Genomic DNA, 19,777 nt, shown 5'->3' with positions numbered 1-19,777 from the left:
ATAAGACCATCTTATTGCAGATTCACCAATTGTTCATCTCAATGGCATCTCTTCATCCAGCCAGGCCATTTTTATGCAGGGTAAAAAAATCTATATAATATATATATATATATATATATATATATATATATATATATATATATATATATATTTACACTGAAAAAAACATAGGTTGTAGGGACGTTATAGTTAGTTGGACATTTCACTTTATAGTTAGTAGAGCTGAATATAACTCGTGCCCCCGCAATGCACTGCTGATGACGTCACATATTACATCACTCATGACATGGTCAGTGATATCACTGATCACATGTCAAATGACATCACTCATGACATCACTGATGACATCATCCAGTGAATGTGTGTTTCTGTAAAGTTTAAATATATTTTATATATGTTAATGCCAAGGTGTATTGAAGAATGAGTTGGTGTAGAAGTGTGTGGGTGGAGGATTTAATAGGTGTGTGAATGACTGTATAAGTTAGTGATTAAATGTGTCTTACTGAATGAATGGGTTAGTGACTAAACTGTGTGAATGTCTGTATCAGTCTCTCAGTTGTTTTGTAAGCTGCTGCATGGGTTGATGATTAGGTACATGACTGTCTATATGGGTTACTTATTGGTTGCATGAGTATCTGTATGGGTGCCTCAGTGTTTGTATGGGTGGGTGGGTGGTCGGTGTGTGACTTTCTGCCTACATGTGTGAGTGGATAATTTACTGGGTGTATGGGTTCAATAGTGCATGTGGAAATAGCTGTATAGGTGAGTGAGTGTGTGTATCAGTGTGTTGGTGAGTGAATGTATTTCTCACTGGTATATGTGTGAGTAACTACATATGTGAAAGGCAGTATATGTGAGTGTTGGAGTATATAAATGACTATATGTGAGAGTGGCTGTATAAGTGAGTGTGTGCTTGTGTCAGTTATTGTATAGGAGAGTAAGTATATGTTAGTATCTGTATGAATAGGTTAGATAGTGAATGTATAACTGTATAGGTGAGTAAATGGAAGTGTTATTGATTCTTTACATGACTAGCTAGGTGTGTCAATAACTCTATGGATGAGTGACAGTGTATGAGTGTTTGTATAGGTGTATGAGTACATATAATAGTGCTGTATTGATGAGTGACTGCATGTATGAATAACTGTATGGTTGAATGAATGAATGTGTGTATAGCTAGGAATTAGTCAGTGGGTATATAGTAACTGCTATTGATTTGTCTATTGTTTCGAAAATTATAGTCTGAATTTTTGAGTGTGTGTATCAAAGGTTATATTAAAGTGTGAGGCGTTGCATCAGATTATCATGTGGATGATGTCATCAGTGATGTCATTTGAGATGTTATCAGTGATGTCACTGACCATGTCATGAGTGATGTAATATGTAACGTCATCAGCAGTGCATTGTGGGTGCACGAGTTATATTTAGCTCTACTAACTCTAACATTCAAATTTCTCTGGTTTTGTACGAGTGAAATGTCCAACGAACTATAATGTCCCTGAAACCTATGTTTTTTTCAGTGAATTTCAAAGGTTTTTAAACGCTAATTTCTAATCGTAATGTTCATTAAACCTATAGTTTTTTCAGTGATTTTAAATTATCATTCCATTCTCAACCTGGTGAAAACAGCCGATATCGCCAGTTTCCCAGCAATAGTTTCCGCAAAACAAATCGCCACAAATGAGAGCAACAACTAACGCTAATAATATGCAGAGTAGGCGTTCCTATGCAAAAATAACACGAAAACACCACTTTCCGATATTTCCAACGAGCAGCCAAATCTGCGGTGCGATTCAAAAACAGGCGATAAGCTGTGTTAGCAGTAGGAATGTAACATCTGCCTTTTACTGGTGTAAAGTAAGACGACTACCTCCAGTGTGAAAGGGAGCCCAGCCCAGAATCACATCTGAAGACCAACACATGTCATAGAGCTACTGATCATGCGCCTCCCACACCCAAGAAGGCCACAAAACCCATTGCCACCACCCTCAGGACCTCCCCCCTGACCACCCAGCCTACTACCACCGAGGCAGCGCACAACGGATAGCGGACCTTCCAAAAACGGCATGGCCCACAATAGCTGAATGTTGTGAGATGTGGCAACCAAACATGTGTGAAGGACGGAAGTCACCCACCAATAATAATGCACACAATAACAAGTGTAGCAGTGATGTGCTGGACAGACCTCAGTATGCAGAGCACAAACCTCTCCATGTGTACATATACTGCTGGTGCTTGTAGTGTTGTGGACAGTGGACGCAACCATGTTACCTCAGGCAGTGGGGAAGATCTTGGTCATGTACCTGTGTCGTCGTCCCCTGTAATCGGAAGCACAATGGGCTGGTCCAATGTACGCCACTCCAGCGTAGAAGTGTGAATAAATAGGCCAGGGCTCTGGGCTTGGTTCACTTGTGTGGAGGCCAACGCGTCTGCAAGAGCAGTGGCCCTCACCCTGCCACGTGGCTACCGCCATGACCGCGGGCCTCCTCGTCACAGGTCCCCATGCGAACACAGCAGCACAGCACTGCAGAGTTATGTCTGTACACACTACTGCCTTCCATCTACACTGCGGACAGCAGGGCTCACAATTCAGATGGAGTCGCGATTGCAGATGACGCAGTCCAGTAGGCAAGACCCATTGCTCCCAGTGCGGCCCGCCCGGACCACGCATCTTTGCAGGCTGCATACACGCTGAGCACCAGAGGTATCACTAACTCAGTGCACCACAAGTCAACACCACGTGGCCTTATTAAGGCAGAATTCATTAGACAAAAGACACTGCTACCAGTGCTGCCTGCCCGGACCACGCATCATCGCAGGGTGCGCATACGCTGCATGCTTCAGGTGCCACTAACTCACTACACCACACGTCATCACCACAGAGCCTTATTAAGGCAGAATTCATTAGACAAAACACATTGCTACCAGTGCGGCCCGCCCGGACCACGCATCAACACAGGCTCCGCACACACTGAATACTTCTGATGCCACTAACTGTGCAGCTCAACTCAACGCCACGTGGCTGTGGGTCCTTGCTGACCGCTGCCTCCTGACAACACTGCGGTCAGCACCGCTTCCAATTAAAATTGAGTCTTGATTCATTAATTAAAGAGTCCAGTAGGCAACTAACTACAACGTCCCTGAAACCTACACAATATCCTTTTAGTATCCTTGCTTCAAGAACTTTTTTTATATCAATTATAGCTTTGCTGACTGGCAGTCTACAGTGCGGCCAGCAGAGCTCACAGTTCGAATTCAGTCTTGATTCATTAATTTCAGAGTCCAGTAGGCAACTAACTATAACGTCTCCGAAACCTACTCATTTCGACAATGTATTCTATACATATTTCATCTTTTGTTACTTACACTGCGGTCAGCAGAGTTCACAATTTACATTGAGACATGATTTATTAATTGCAGACAGAATTGTACTCTATGTCTTCGGATTTTGTCAAGAGGAAGTGACAAAAAGCATTCCTCGATGTCTGTGCTGAATACTGCCTTCCATCTACATTGCGGACTGTAGGGCTCACAATTCAGATCGAGTTGCGATTGCAGATGATGCAGTCCAGTAGGCAACAAACATTGCTACCAGTGCGGCCCTCCCGGACCACGCATCATCGCGAGCTGTGCACACGCGGAATGCTTCTGATGCCCATACCTCAGTGCACCACAACTCATGGACCCTTTATGATAGAATCTTTTGTGTATCATTTCAGATCTGCTGCCCCTAACTCAGTGTACCACATGTCATGAACCCTTTACGATAGAATCGTTTTTGTATTATTTCACATCTGGTGCCCCTAACTTAGTGCAGCACAAGTCATGGACCCTTTATCTGTGTGTGATCCGATGATTACTGTTGTACTTGTTGCAAGCACCAACCATTCCCTGAGGGCTGGGTTACACTCACCCCACATGCATCCAGCACAGACGTCACTGGACATGTGACCCTGGTATTAAAAAGGGGCCACGTGACGTGCCCGTACCCAGTTCCACTATCTATCTAACTGTGTCCGTGTGTTCATTATGTATGCATGATGCTGCCCCTGGGCCCTACCACATTACATTCTACTGTGGACAGCGCTCGCAACCATGTTACCTTTGGCAGTGGGGAAAACCTCGGTTATGTAACTTTGTCTCGGTCATTGTATAAGTACATAGGTAGAGACTGGATCATTAGAGTACTGCAAGGAGAGTGTATAGTGAATTTATAAGTGCTTCGGAATCGGCAGAGTGATTGGATAAGTACATATGTTGGCGGAGCCTAACCCCTGAGCACGAGCTTGGCTCTAATTGGCCGCCCACCATGTGCCAAAAACGTTAATTTGGGCTTTGCATGGCCCTGTATTGCTACACTCCACTGAATGTGCAATAAACATTCATATCCACACAGATATGTCATGTGCACGATCTTTCATGTGTGGAAATATGGATTAATGTTAGGTCAGTGATTCCCCCTACCTTCCATGTTGGCCATGTTTTAGGACTTGGGTCACAGGGTGACACATTGGCGCTTGTGGCCCGGGTGGCAGCAGCACACAACAGGGATACCTGCACCAGTTGATTCCTCATACAGCCCAGGACGGAACCACGCCCAGAGCTCCGGAGTCATTGTTCACAGCCTCATGCAGGACTGGCTTACACCAGGCCAGCCCAATCCGCTTACGCATACAGGGAGGGACAACAACGCTATATGGCTCAGATTTTCATTGCAGTGATCTGCTGCTCTCAGGTCTAGTTGTCAGTACGCACAGCCACTCCCTGATGGCTGGTTTATACCCACACCACACCCATCAGGCACAGGTGTCACAGGATACGTGACCCTGCCAATAAAAAGGACCGGGTGCACGTGCTCCACGCCATATCCATTTCAGACTTGGTGCACCGGATGTTGACTTTCGGTGCACTGAGGTAGGGGCAGTGTAAGTGCTGAGCGGGTATGCAGCCTGCAATGATGTCCTGTCCCAATGGTCTGGACAGGTCAAGTTTTGTGTGCCCTGCTGGACCGCAGTGTAGGCCTGAGCCATCGACCAGCGGGGGCCTACCGCCATGTGGCGTGGCCTCAATGTTCACAGAGTTAGGGGCACCGCAAGGGCTGAGCCGGGTGTGCATCCTGCGATGATGGCGGGTGCACTGGTATGTCCTCTGCCATGGTAAAATCAAGATGCAGCATCAAATGTGAGCCCTGGGGGCATTGCGGAGTGTGGCTGCATGATGTGGAGGGTGCCCTATCCGCGGAAAGGTAAGCAGTGAGGCCTGGGTGCGCAGGGGCAGGCAGACACCTCTGGCCGGAGGGAGTGGATAGGGTGCAGTAGCCTGGGTGCGCAGCGGCGAACAGACACCTTTGGGCAGTGGAAGTGGATGGGGTGCAGAAGCGTGGATGCACAAAGGTGGGACAGCGATTTAGGCGTGCGCAGTGGTACGTACTCTGCCATTACTGATTCTGTACTATGTTTCAGATGAGAGAGCTTGAGGGCTCCACTATGTCCCAGCACGTGGTTGGAGACACACAGGTGGCAGACAGGTGAGCTGTGAGGGTTTTGTCCACAGTGTGGTCACTCACTGTCCCTCTCCATCTCTTCCTTTCTCTCCCTCTCCCTCACACTCTTTCTCTCTTCCTCTCTCTCATTCTTTCTCTCTCCTTCTCTCTCTCACTCTTCCTCTGTTTCTCTCTTCCTCTCTCTCACTGTTTCTCTCTCTCCTCCTCTCTCTCACTCTTTCTCTCTTTCTTCCTCTCACTTTTTTTCTCTCTCTTTCTTCCTCTCTCTCACTCTTTCCTTCTCTCTCTCTCTCTCCTTCAATGGACGCATGACTCACAATCTTATCTTACTTTTTGTCTAGCAGGCCTGCGATGATGCGTGGCCATCCTGGCAATCAAAACCCACTCTGAATTGTGAGCTCAGCTTGACCATGTGTATGCAATGGCTGAGGAGGTTGCTTCGGCACGTGGTGGACACTCTTACACAAACACCTGTGGCAGAAGGTGAGCAGAGAGGCTTGTTTCCGCAGCAGCGGGCAGTCACCCCTGGGCGGTGGGAGTGGATAGTGTGCAGCAGCCTGGGTGCACAAGAGTGGGCAGACACCTCCAAGCAGTGGGAGTGGATGGGGTGCAGCAGCCTGGGTGCACGGGAGCGGGCAGACACCTCTAGGCAGTGTGAGTGGATGGGGTGCAGCAGTCTGGGTGCACAGGAATGGGCAGTCACCTCCAGGCACTGGGAGTGGATGGGGTGCAACAGCCTGGGTGCACAGCAGCAGGCAGACACCTCTGGGCAGTGGGGGTGGATGGGGTACAGCAGCCTGGGTGCACAGAGGTGGGTAGACACCTCTGGGCAGCAGGAGTCGATGGGGTGCAGCAGCCTGAGTGCGCAGGGCGGACAGACACCTCTGGGCGGCAGGAGTTGATGGGGTGCAGCAGCCTGGGTGCGCAGCGGTGAAACAGAATTATGCGTGTGTAGTTGTATGTACTCTGTAAAGTTAAAAAGATTCCCTTCGTACTTGCTGACAATGATATTGAGGGCATGTTGGAAACGGCTAGCGTGGTGCAGAGCGGGCGGGCCAAACTCCGGAGGAAATGTGCAAAGCATCCACGCAGTACACACAGGCGACACACAAGGCACACTACAAAAAGAGACACTACACCAGTTTAGGTAAAAGAACTATTGTATTGTCAAAACCACTAGGTGTCAGGTAATCTCTACACTGCGCCAACTGGCGCTCGGTTCCAATTTACAGGGGGGAATTATGTACAGGGCAGGGCCAATCGGGCCCCTGCCGGAATCATTGCGATTTACAGATAAAATAATTGTACGTGAGAAATAAAGCTCCCATCCATCCACATTAATCCTGCAATAAAATACATCAGGGCATGACGTGAGACATTAGGCCGGAACACCTGTAACGGAAACCTCACAGCATCACAATAAACATGACCGTCCTGGGCATCCCCTAAGGCAGGAAATTAGGTTAGGCAGAGCATCAATACATCAAACCCTGGCATCTGAAACTAGCGCTGCACAGAACAAATGACTAGCACTTTAACTCAGGCCTGGGAACATAGCGCTGCACAGGACATGTGAATAGCACTTTAGGTCATAACCTTCCACATAGCGCTGCACAACTAGCATTGACCCTAGCGCTGTAAAATATGGCATCTCAGCATAGCGCTACACCTGGCAATTGCAATGGCACTTTAAAACATGGCATACCAAAGATAGCTGCCTAGAGAAATTCATTAGCGCCTCAACTATGCATGTTCCCAGAGCTGCACCTAGAAACTACAGGGGACCCATAGTACCCTCTTTCACATGCCCAAGGGTGGCAACTGCCCACTGTCCGGTGGGGCAGTCGAGTCCCGGTGCCTCCATCCGAGGCGAGGTCCCCCTCTCCGGGGCTCCCCAGTCAGGCAGATCCCTTCGTTGTAGTTGCAGCGACCCACTGTCAGGCGGGGCCGCTGGAGAGTCCGTGGGGGCGCCTGCCCTCCAGGTGCTTTAAATCGATTCTGGGGGGGGGCCCGATGCAGCTGCCCGCTGTCAAGTGGGGCAGCTGAGGAACACCCGAACTCGGGCGGTGGAGCACTCGCGGATACAGGCGGTACCGGGGGGGGGAAGGCGAGCAGCGATCCTATGCCCCGATGCCTCCCCCAACACGCGCGGACCAAGGCCCCACTCACCGGCACTCTTCTTACTTCGGGACTTCGAAGCCACCGCGAGGCTTCACACGGGGCCTCGGCTCTCCGTCGACACACGCGGGGCCCTCCTCAGGACATGAGAGCCCCGTCCCCTGCAGCGCTCCTCCGATCTTCACCCGGGCCCCCTCCTGGGACCCAGGGTTTCGGATAGAGCCGGCGACCTCCGCACTCCTCCCCTCACCACCGCGGGGCTCTCCCAGACTCTCGGGGGCCCCGCTCGACCACACGATCTCTTCCTGCCTTGGCTCCGCCCACGCCTGGCAATCCACAAACCTTCCGGGTCGCTGCAGGCAGCGCGGCGGCCTCCAACGCTACCTCGGGTCGCGGCGGTGATTTTAGTCAGTTTCTCTTCGCGGGGGCAATACGGGGTAGGCTCCCGTGGATTTAGCATACAAACCACGGGGTGGGCTCCCGCTGGTATAAGTCACCAACACCGCGTGGCGGCACACACACGGGGTGGGCTCCCGGTGATGTAAATAAGCGCCGAGGCAGTTGGCACTCGCGCCCACGGCGGTATCACGCGGGGTGGGCTCCCACTGGCGTCGCTTTACCAATAATATGGCGACATCACAGGGGAGTGGACAAACAGCGCCCCCCAGCAGAACACAGTCACTTCAAATGTAGCGCTCACCGGATATAGCGCTCTCCTTCCTCGGGCAGCTTGAATAAAGCGCTCTCTCCCTGCAGGCAGCTTGTAAATAGCGCTCTCTCTTTGCAGGCAGCTTGTAAATAGCGCTCTCTGCTCCCTGCCCCTTGATTGAGGGTTTCTTGAGGGGGGGGGAAGTTGCGTTGGTGGCTGCAGGCGGACTACTCAGTCTCTGCCTGTCGTCCCTGGATTCTCCTCTCGCCGGGCCAGATCAGTGGGTAGTTCAGGATCCCTCACTCACTTAAAGGGTAGTGCCTCAACCCTGTCACCTTCAGAGGCATAGGTCCCTGACTGATCCTACCGCCTAAAACTCCTGCGAGGGCTTCTCCAGGTTTGCGTTGCCCCAACTATATCTTTCCCTCGCCCTGTGGACAGTAGGTAGGGGGGGGTAGGTAGGCTCAGGGCCCAGCACACAGGCCTATGTGGCGGTAACCCCTGGCAGCAGGTCCCCTCTCTCCCAGGTCCACCCTCTGACTGACTGCATGGCAACCCAGCTCCTCCCTTTAGACGCCCCTCACCCCACCTTCCAGACAGTGCCAGAAGCTTCTAGAAGCGTCTGGGGAAACTGGCTCTAACTGGCCTAGGGGGAGGGGTAGAGCACCCTGGGTGCCAGGCTTCCCTCCAAAAGCTGGGGCTGCTGGGAAATAACGCCTAGACTGTCAACCTAGCTCAGTCAAACGGCGCAACCACACAGCTCTGGCATCCATCTTAAATTACATTTTTAAAATGGGGAAACTCAGTCTGCACACATTCATACAGCATTCATATGTGGTTACACAGAAAAGCGAAAAATTTCTGGGAAAAGGGCCAAGTCCAACACAACCCCCTTCCAGCCAAAAGCCTGGGTAGACCGATCAATGCCTTGATGGGCTTCCCTGCTTAGGGCGAGAAAAGGTGGACGCAGGCCCACAACTGCAGGAGCACCCGCAGGTTCTCCTCCACTCTGGAACCCGAAGGTTCCCTCTCTCAAACCTTCCTCGACCGACTGAGCCACCACCCGGGGGTCCCCTAGATGGTTGTGGCCAGGACTGGCCCCTAGGCCACCCAGGTGTCTCTGGCCCTTGCGGTCTCACAGAGTGGGGGGCAGTAACCCCAGGCCCATAGTACCCGTTGACCACTCTCCTCCTCCTCCTTGCAGTTCCGAACTGCCACTGGTCCTCCCACCTGGGGTCCGCACCCTCAGGCTGACCAGCCCTCAGGGGCGAGGCTCTCCTCCCCCTACCTCTCCTTCTGGGGTTCCTCACCCTACTCCCATGCGAGGCACCCTCAGACCACCACTCTCTCCCCAGTCCAGGGCCTTGACCCTTCAACTGGTTCCCCAGCCTAGGGTCTAAACCCTTAGGCTGCACCGGTGCTAGGGGTGAGACCTCCCTCCCCCTGCACCCCCTCCCAGAGTTCCGCACCCTCCCAACGGGAGTAGCACCCCTGGAAGACAATTCTGGGGGGACACTGCTAACAGATGTCCCACCCGCCAGGTCAGGCAGTACCCATCCCTGGCCTCCCAACCCAGGATCTAAGCCCTGTGGCTGAGCCGGTGCCCGAGGTGAGACCTTCCTCCCTCTGCACCCCCTTCCAGAGTTCCGCACCCTCCCACCTGGAGAAGTACCCCTGGAAGTCAATTCTGGGGGGACACTGTTAACAGATGTCCCACCCGCCAGGTCAGGCAACCCCTGAACCTGGCATCCCAGCCCAGGATCTAAACCCTGCAACTGGGCCAACCCCAGGACCTCAGGAGCTCTGATTACAGATGCCCCGGGTCCTCCTGACACTAGGGGCTCCCCCTCACCGGGCGGCACATCAGGACAGCCTAGGCTCCCAACCTGGGGCTCCCTTACGGAACTCTCCAGGCCCTGAGACTGCGGTTGGGGCACCTCGGGACACCTCCCCGTCTCACTCCTTCCTATGGATAGGTCGTGAGGCCCTACAACCCTCTCTCTTCCCGGGGACCTAGCTGGGCTATTCGCCACCTCTCCCACCTCGCTGGGTTGGAAGATCCCTGCACCACCCTCTTCAGGGTCACTCCCCAATGCCTCCTCAGACACCCTGGCCCTCACCCAGAGGTCTGCCTCCTGTGCAAGCTCCCTGGGGTCGGAGAACCCACACTGTACTAGGTGGTGACGCAACCTGGGGGAACAATTTCTGAGCATGTGCTCCCGGATGAGTACCTGGCACAGCCCTTCCCACTCATTCACTGCACTCCTCACCACCCAATCCTCCAATGCAGTCCCACACACCTCCGCAAACTCCCCCCAGGACTGGTGGGACAGTTTTCCCCTGCCCCTGAACTCTAACCTGTCCCCCTCTTCCTGGGAATCAGGCACCGTCTCCTGGGCTCTGGGAGTGGGACACCCTACATTGGATCCACTCTCGCTGCCACCACTGGATCCCACCCTTTCTGGTGAATCCAGACCACAAAAACCACTCTCAGGGGACAACCTACCCTCCCGAGCTGGTCTCTCCCTGGCAAAGGCCCTCTCTGCCTCCGCCATCCTCTCCTGCGCTAGGACCTTCTCCGTCTCTAGCCTCTTCTCCTGCACACTCAGCCGCGCCAGCTCCACCTTGAGCCTTCCCAGCGCCAGCTGATGCTCCCTCTCTTCCCTCCTATCTACCCACTCTTCTTGGGACAGGGGAAGGGACGGGGCAGTGCCCCCGGGACTGGACCCAGCGCGGGACTCCCTAACTCTGGTGTCCTTACTCGCTACTGGCGTCTCCCCCCGGTCATCTTCCTACTCCTCATCAGTGTCACCCCCCTCCTGGGTTATGGACTGGGCCCCCTCACTCTCGGAGTCCTCCCTACATTGGAGGTCCTCCTCCGGGTCTCCACTAAATCCACCCTTTAAATATGCGGAGGGGTAATCTGACAGGTCCCCACCGATCTCTAAGGGTTCCCCCCTCTTGAGGGCCTCATAGAGAAATAACTTCCTGCGTGTGTCGCCTACTGGGGGTATCCCTCTCTCCCTGCAGAAATCCACTACTTCGTGCTCCGTGTACTCCATCAGGCAAACCTCCTCGTAGGTCAACCCCATCCTGGCAAGGTACACCCGGGACACACCACCCACAGTGCAACAGGGGGACACAATTTAAAAACACACTTCCAGGAGGAAATCACAATCAAGGAAAAAAAACAATAATTCCCCACAACCTGAGATTCCTTCAATCCTCAGTTTGCAGTGCAACCCGTGGTCGCTGCGGTACTGCGCAAACACAAGTCTTATCCCACCGCTGAACACCAATGTTGGAAACGGCTAGCGTGGTGCAGAGCGGGCGGGCCAAACTCCGGAGGAAATGTGCAAAGCATCCACGCAGTACACACAGGCGACACACAAGGCACACTACAAAAAGAGACACTACACCAGTTTAGGTAAAAGAACTATTGTATTGTCAAAACCACTAGGTGTCAGGTAATCTCTACACTGCGCCAACTGGCGCTCGGTTCCAATTTACAGGGGGGAATTATGTACAGGGCAGGGCCAATCGGGCCCCTGCCGGAATCATTGCGATTTACAGATAAAATAATTGTACGTGAGAAATAAAGCTCCCATCCATCCACATTAATCCTGCAATAAAATACATCAGGGCATGACGTGAGACATTAGGCCGGAACACCTGTAACGGAAACCTCACAGCATCACAATAAACATGACCGTCCTGGGCATCCCCTAAGGCAGGAAATTAGGTTAGGCAGAGCATCAATACATCAAACCCTGGCATCTGAAACTAGCGCTGCACAGAACAAATGACTAGCACTTTAACTCAGGCCTGGGAACATAGCGCTGCACAGGACATGTGAATAGCACTTTAGGTCATAACCTTCCACATAGCGCTGCACAACTAGCATTGACCCTAGCGCTGTAAAATATGGCATCTCAGCATAGCGCTACACCTGGCAATTGCAATGGCACTTTAAAACATGGCATACCAAAGATAGCTGCCTAGAGAAATTCATTAGCGCCTCAACTATGCATGTTCCCAGAGCTGCACCTAGAAACTACAGGGGACCCATAGTACCCTCTTTCACATGCCCAAGGGTGGCAACTGCCCACTGTCCGGTGGGGCAGTCGAGTCCCGGTGCCTCCATCCGAGGCGAGGTCCCCCTCTCCGGGGCTCCCCAGTCAGGCAGATCCCTTCGTTGTAGTTGCAGCGACCCACTGTCAGGCGGGGCCGCTGGAGAGTCCGTGGGGGCGCCTGCCCTCCAGGTGCTTTAAATCGATTCTGGGGGGGGGCCCGATGCAGCTGCCCGCTGTCAAGTGGGGCAGCTGAGGAACACCCGAACTCGGGCGGTGGAGCACTCGCGGATACAGGCGGTACCGGGGGGGGGAAGGCGAGCAGCGATCCTATGCCCCGATGCCTCCCCCAACACGCGCAGACCAAGGCCCCACTCACCGGCACTCTTCTTACTTCGGGACTTCGAAGCCACCGCGAGGCTTCACACGGGGCCTCGGCTCTCCGTCGACACACGCGGGGCCCTCCTCAGGACATGAGAGCCCCGTCCCCTGCAGCGCTCCTCCGATCTTCACCCGGGCCCCCTCCTGGGACCCAGGGTTTCGGATAGAGCCGGCGACCTCCGCACTCCTCCCCTCACCACCGCGGGGCTCTCCCAGACTCTCGGGGGCCCCGCTCGACCACACGATCTCTTCCTGCCTTGGCTCCGCCCACGCCTGGCAATCCACAAACCTTCCGGGTCGCTGCAGGCAGCGCGGCGGCCTCCAACGCTACCTCGGGTCGCGGCGGTGATTTTAGTCAGTTTCTCTTCGCGGGGGCAATACGGGGTAGGCTCCCGTGGATTTAGCATACAAACCACGGGGTGGGCTCCCGCTGGTATAAGTCACCAACACCGCGTGGCGGCACACACACGGGGTGGGCTCCCGGTGATGTAAATAAGCGCCGAGGCAGTTGGCACTCGCGCCCACGGCGGTATCACGCGGGGTGGGCTCCCACTGGCGTCGCTTTACCAATAATATGGCGACATCACAGGGGAGTGGACAAACAGCGCCCCCCAGCAGAACACAGTCACTTCAAATGTAGCGCTCACCGGATATAGCGCTCTCCTTCCTCGGGCAGCTTGAATAAAGCGCTCTCTCCCTGCAGGCAGCTTGTAAATAGCGCTCTCTCTTTGCAGGCAGCTTGTAAATAGCGCTCTCTGCTCCCTGCCCCTTGATTGAGGGTTTCTTGAGGGGGGGGGAAGTTGCGTTGGTGGCTGCAGGCGGACTACTCAGTCTCTGCCTGTCGTCCCTGGATTCTCCTCTCGCCGGGCCAGATCAGTGGGTAGTTCAGGATCCCTCACTCACTTAAAGGGTAGTGCCTCAACCCTGTCACCTTCAGAGGCATAGGTCCCTGACTGATCCTACCGCCTAAAACTCCTGCGAGGGCTTCTCCAGGTTTGCGTTGCCCCAACTATATCTTTCCCTCGCCCTGTGGACAGTAGGTAGGGGGGGGTAGGTAGGCTCAGGGCCCAGCACACAGGCCTATGTGGCGGTAACCCCTGGCAGCAGGTCCCCTCTCTCCCAGGTCCACCCTCTGACTGACTGCATGGCAACCCAGCTCCTCCCTTTAGACGCCCCTCACCCCACCTTCCAGACAGTGCCAGAAGCTTCTAGAAGCGTCTGGGGAAACTGGCTCTAACTGGCCTAGGGGGAGGGGTAGAGCACCCTGGGTGCCAGGCTTCCCTCCAAAAGCTGGGGCTGCTGGGAAATAACGCCTAGACTGTCAACCTAGCTCAGTCAAACGGCGCAACCACACAGCTCTGGCATCCATCTTAAATTACATTTTTAAAATGGGGAAACTCAGTCTGCACACATTCATACAGCATTCATATGTGGTTACACAGAAAAGCGAAAAATTTCTGGGAAAAGGGCCAAGTCCAACAGGGCACTCCTAAAGTGTCCTATCTAAAAGAAATGTCACATATGGAAATGTCAACCCAGACTGTAGCTGTTGACCTATGGGATTGGGAGTACCCAAAATACAACAATGTGTGCCGGGGATGAAAAAAAACTCCTTTATATTATCACAAAGACGATCCAATACACAGCAATAAAAATAACATAAGTAAAATCAATACAATGAATCAATATGAATTTTATTAAAAAAGTGTGTAAATTAATACACAAATATATACAGTAAAAACAATTACATAAATCTATAAATGAAAAGCACAAAATAAAAACAATCAATCAGTGAAGTCACGTGGAAGGAAAAATTATACAATAAAGCACCACAATCATGCTTTGAACAGTGTTGGTTTGTGCTCCCTATGGACCAATTACCACCGGGCACACTCTACCCTGGTCTTTGGCGATCTTGGTCCCAGGCCAAATACAACCCAAATAATAAGCGTCGATGCGTTTCGGTGGGACAAATGATAAAGCCACCTTCTTCAGGACGGGTAATAATAATCCTTCCTTCAATCAATGATATGTATATTGGTTCCTCAACTTGTGCGGTTGCTAGATAGCTCGCGGTAGGCGGATTGCTCGCAGTCTGTCGCTGATTATTCAGCTAATCCACGTGTTATAAAAGGGTATATGTGGGCATGTCTTAGTCAATTGCCCCACACACCACTTTACTGAGGTTTTTATAAATGTTTATTTGGTCTGGTGCCGGAACACTGTTTACTTTCAATCTATTAAAAACAGGGTTTGTTCCTGACAAGTAGTACAAGGGAGTGGTTATTAATTGTCTGTATCCACTTGAAAACCAATTTCAAAGGAACGAATCTCTTCTATTGGAAATCTGGTAGGCTGTATAGCTCTATGCATCCGGAGTTTCAGCACGCCAATTAGTTCATCGCGGGTATGTACTCTGCCAATACTGATTCTATACTATGTTTCAGATGACTAAACTTGAGGGCTGCACTATGTCCGGCAAGTGGTTGAAGACACACCCGTGGCAGAAAGGTGAGCTGTGAGGATTTTCTCCAGTGTCAACACTCACTCTCCCTCTTCTGTCACTCAAACTCTTTCTCTCTCTCACTCTCTATCTCTTCCTTTCTCTCTCTCACACTCTTTCTCTCTTTCTCTGTCTCTTCCTCTCTCTCTCATTCTTTCTTTCTCTCTCTCTTCCTCTGTCTCACTCTTTCTCTCTCTTCCTCTCTCTCACACGGTTTCTCTCTTTCTCACTCTCTTACTTGTATCTCACTCTTTCTCTCTCTATCTTCCTCTCTCTCACTCTTTCTCTGTCTTCCTCTCTCTCTCTTTCTTTCTTTCTCTCTCTCTCACTCTTTCTTTCTTCCTCTTTCTCGCTCTTTCTCTCTCTCCCCTTTGATGGACGCACGACGCACAATCTTATCTTTCTTTTTGTCTTGCAGGCTGTGATTCACAAATTGTCGAGGGATGGCACGCCATGCCTGTGCCTACATTTATTTTGTTGTTTTGTTTAAATAAAATGTTTTATATGTAAAACCATAGATGACTGAGATTCATGCATGTGAGGTTGGACAAATAAGAATCTCAGTCCGCCTAACAATCATATACGTATAAGGTCGCGCCAACTCCTAGTTTGGTATGCTGCAGCTGCGCGGTAGCAATACGCGCGTTACGTCATCTAAAGTATAGGGTCACGCCGGCTGCGTGTTCCGTATGCGACGAGTGCACGCTGCCAGGCCCTGTGTCACGTCATAGACGTATGGTATCGCGCCGGGTACGCCATTCCCTCATTTATTTTTTTATGTCTCAAAACTATAAATAAGTTTAAAGTGCATATGAGAGCAAGCGATAATCTAAAATATTTTCCACATTTATATATTTCTAACTGTAATAAAGGTATATTCTGGTAAATATATTTTCTCAAAATCGTGGCAGGTGCGGCCTCCTTGCACGCTCGGTGCGCGCTTGCCTTGTGACCTTAAAAAAAAGCTTTTGATTGGTTCATAACATTTCCCATTGTAACAGTTGGAGGACCCCACCCATTTTAGTTATTCTCTCTACACTGTTTGATGAGAGACACCTCTTCTGCTTACAGAGCTTTTCTGAAAACGTTTTTGCTGTGTACACATATCTCATAGTACACACAACATGCAACGATCATCTTGATCAATAATCATGCACTGTACAGTAGCCTTCCACGTGTGATAGCCATGCATCTGAAACGTTACATCAAAAAACAAATGTGTGTTACACGATGCCCCTGGTGTGTGTGTGCGCGCATTACTGTGCTGCCTTTCGGCCTGGGTATTGGTGGCTCAAAGGGGTATCATCAGCAACGGGCAGAGTGCACATCCTAGATCACATGTGACAAACAGTAAAGAGTAATGTGTAGATTTGTGTTGCAGTATCCTCTGTTGTCAGGCTTTACCAGTATAGTAGTGTGTCATATGTGAGACTTTCAGATTCACATTTCACATGCATTGCTTGACTGTAATGAGCGTTATCACTGTGTATGACGTAGCCTCACTGCTGATCCTCCCTCCATCCGAGCACATTCACATGTGTGCGCTTCGCGATAGCAACACTTTCAATAATACCGCACACCATTGATATGCGTGTCTGCGCATATCCACAAGCTTGACAACGACATGTGATGTTGTCCTTTCAATGTTTTCGGACAGCATCTCATTAGCGATAGTTGCCGTCCCCTGATACATGCTACATTAATTTAAATTGCGGATTGTGTGACGTCAAAACTGCAACAGGGACACACATAAGTACACTTCCTGCCCAGGCAGGAACTGAACAACGCCCAGGTCCCCGGAATAATTATTCACACCCCTACGCTGGCCTGGGGTACGCAAGCCCAGCCCACTTTGCGTACGTATAAATAGGATAATGACGCCGCCACATGTCCCAGTTTTTCCACACTGCTTCAGGTGATATGGCTGCATCCACCTCGCATATCACAATGCGCAATAAAAAAAAGGGATCCATGAGGTGTACATCATCCTGGCAATCAAAACTACATCTGAATTGTGAACCCTGCTGGAAGTCGTGTTTGGACACAAACCAATGACAGCAGGGGCTGCAATTGAGCGCGGTGCGGCAGAAGGGATGGGGTGCATCAGCCTGGGTGCACAGGTGCAAACAAGCGATGTTGCCGTGCGTAATGATGTGATCTCTGACCTCATTCAGTCACATCTCTCTCTCATTTTAAGGACCTGCTGGACCGTACATTAGGCCTGAGCCAGCGGGCAGCGCTACCCTACAGACACGTGGCGTTGGCTTTTGGGGCACTGTAGTGAGCTGATTACTAAGTGTACATTCACACAGACTTGCCCAACTCCATTGCACGCAAACATTATCCTTCTAGCATGCACTCTGTTCCGTTGTATGTGAACGTTGGCATAATATATTATTATTTACCCTTGTGTATTCTCGTGCACTCCAACTCCTCTTTGAGCCACGATTACCACTAACAGTTGGTAGATCGTACATCAAGAAGGAAAGATGCACTCAACTGGTGTTCTCTCTTAAGCTTGAAATAAACCTTCATTTTCCTTAAGACGTTTCCGCCATTATATTATTTCTCCCTTTTCAGACACTGAGTTAGTTGCACGAAAAAGCAGGCAGCAGGTGCTCAACCGGTGCTGATGCTCTGGCCTTTCTGACGCCTTCCATCGTGGTATAAAGACACCGTCCCCGACCGGATACCTGCTGTGCCACCATGAGAGGCACCCCGGAGTCAGAGCTCGCACCGGCATGTCGTTGGACACACCGGTTGTGGCAGGTGAGCAGTGAAGCCTCAGTGCGCAGGAGCTGCAATTGAGCACAGTGCGGGGGAAGGGATAGCCTGGGTGCACAGGTGCAGACAAGCGATGTTGCCGTAAATAATAATATAATATCTGGCCTCATTCATATCTCTGTTTCATTTGAAAGTCTTGTTGGACCGCACACTTTCTCGCGGACCCCAGCGTCCAAGACACACGGGTTACAGGAGCTGAACAGTGAGGGCTGGGTGCAGTAGGCCGACGCTCTGTCTCCTCCTCCCTCTGTTCTTTTGACTCTCCCTCCCCTTCTCCCTTCCGCTCACTCGCTCTCTGTCCCATTCTCACTTTCTTCCTTTCATTCTGACTACCTTTCTTTTTAGGTCTCGCCTACGCAGTGTGCATGCACTGCTTAGGAGACCTTTAGTCATCGTGCAGCTCTTTTTACAAAGCACATACTCGTGCTTGTGGCGGCATACGGCTTGCGGGAGTGCGCAGCCACGCGCCACAAGCACGAGTATGTGCTTTGAAAAAGAGCAGGATGCGTGATCACGCACCTGCTCATCACCAGCGCACTCACTCAAGCGCCTCTGAGCACCACTCGTGTGCTTTTTAAAAAATTTCTTTTAGCGCGCACGCGCGCGCACACAACTCCCGGGCTTGTTATTTCATCGTATTTAATTTGACATTTTTAGAACGCCTAAGTGGCGCCTTGTGAGAACTTCAGGGTGCGTGCTGGTATTGCCTCTTTTCTGAAGCCAGCTCATGAGCGTGGCTTAAGGCTGCCTCTGGTCTCATGTGGTGAGCAAATGGTGGTGAGTTTTAGGGATAGGAACCTCATACTGTGAGCAGGAGCCAGTGTCACTGGGCAGGGTGCCTTGGGTCAAAGGGTAAGGAGCCTTTAGTCTCATGCAGAGGGCGCTTGCTTGAAATGTACAGTGCGCAGGGCTTTAAGTGGGCCGGCTCCCTCCTGGTCATAGACCTGCCAGCAATTAACAAGCATTTGCAATGCAACAGGTCTCGCATTTACGCGAGTTTGAGCTATTGACAATGCAAATAACTATGCCTTTTATTTTTGTTTTTGTTTTTAAAACATCAATAAAAAGGCATTGTCATTTACAATGCCAATAGCCTAAACTCGCGTTAAAGCGAGACCTATTGCATTGCAAATGCTTGTTCTCTTGGAAATGGCACACATACTTATGTTTCTTTTTGCTCTTGCAGATTTTGTACGCTGCTTCAGGAGGAGTCCCACCCACTTCTTTCATGTTTTACTGTTGTTCGAATAAAGTTATGTTTCCATTTATTTGTGTTGTTTCAATAAAAGTTATTTTTTTTACCAATAAATAAGTGAGTGTATGGGTCTTCTTTACTGACAACACTTGTCTGCAGTTTATTGTGAAAATCGGCGGTTGATAGGAGGTTATGAGGGAAAACATTTTTAATTTTGGGGTGAACCTACCGAATATAAACCAACAGACTATTACATAAATGATGCCTGGGTAATTCTACAACGGCAAGGGTTCTATGAGTGTATCACTTTATTACACCATGAGTACTGCCCGTGTGATTTCAGAACCAATAAGGCACTGCCTAGGGCCACCGAGGCTTCAAGGACTGGCGAAGCGAGGCCCACCCTGCATATTGAAGTAAAGCCCCAGAGGTTGCCGATCCCCGGTCTTGAGTTGGCCTCGAAGCCCCCCGGACAATTTGTAAACAATACCCGGGGAGGTGTCGATGCCCTGGTCTGCGAAACGTCTCTGTGCCCTCCCACACCTAATTTACATGTGAGATTAAGGTCCCCAGT

At 51.0% G+C, this 19,777-nt stretch overlaps 1 protein-coding gene across 1 annotated transcript in view; it reads right to left on the bottom strand.

The window, feature by feature from the left end:
• Positions 1-19,777, bottom strand: part of SAMD12 (sterile alpha motif domain containing 12) — a 1,313,302-nt gene that overhangs the window by 919,621 nt on the left and 373,904 nt on the right. The window lies entirely within an intron of this gene.

This window comes from Triturus cristatus, chromosome 5_1, assembly GCF_964204655.1.
Source record: "Triturus cristatus chromosome 5_1, aTriCri1.1, whole genome shotgun sequence".
NCBI lineage: Eukaryota > Metazoa > Chordata > Amphibia > Caudata > Salamandridae > Triturus > Triturus cristatus.
Note: the sequence above shows the minus strand (reverse complement) of the source record. Positions and strands in the feature narration are given on the sequence as shown.